The sequence below is a fragment of the Rhipicephalus sanguineus genome, chromosome 7 (assembly GCF_013339695.2).
Source record: "Rhipicephalus sanguineus isolate Rsan-2018 chromosome 7, BIME_Rsan_1.4, whole genome shotgun sequence".
In the NCBI taxonomy this organism is placed as follows: Eukaryota; Metazoa; Arthropoda; class Arachnida; order Ixodida; family Ixodidae; genus Rhipicephalus; species Rhipicephalus sanguineus.
The window spans coordinates 120,675,810-120,676,339 of record NC_051182.1 but is presented as its reverse complement, the minus strand read 5'-3'; positions in this window follow the sequence as shown (position 1 = coordinate 120,676,339).

Below are 530 nucleotides of genomic sequence, written 5' to 3'. Positions count from 1 at the left end.
GAGTAAAATCGAAACATCATGCTGCCTTCGTTGCCGAGTAGATTATGAAACACTAATGTATATGCTTCTCCTTGGACTTTCAGCCACTGTAAGAGTGTGCGACGTTAATTAAAGAAGTGTTCAGTATTGTGCACACTTAGAAAGTGAACGAAATTATAGTTTGTGTCTGAAGCAATATAACTTCCAACATTCCTGGAATTTAACACGGAATAAAGCATGTGACGTGTTCTGTTAAGCAAATATAGTCAAAGCTTGATATAACGAATCATTGGTTACTGGAGCAAAGAAACACTTGTCTTGCCATTAATAGTTATGGAAATACATTTATAACAAATTTTCGGATATAATGAAGGCATTCTTGCCTGAGATGCAGGTTTGCTATAACTAGAATTTGCTGCATTAATTCATAAAAGAAATTATCTTTATGCTATCAGTGCAAGAATACTTAACTAATATTAGGTGTTCCTTTTAAGTGTGGACCCCTCTGTGTAAGCATCACCAAAGAACAGAAGCCATGAAATGTCTAGAAA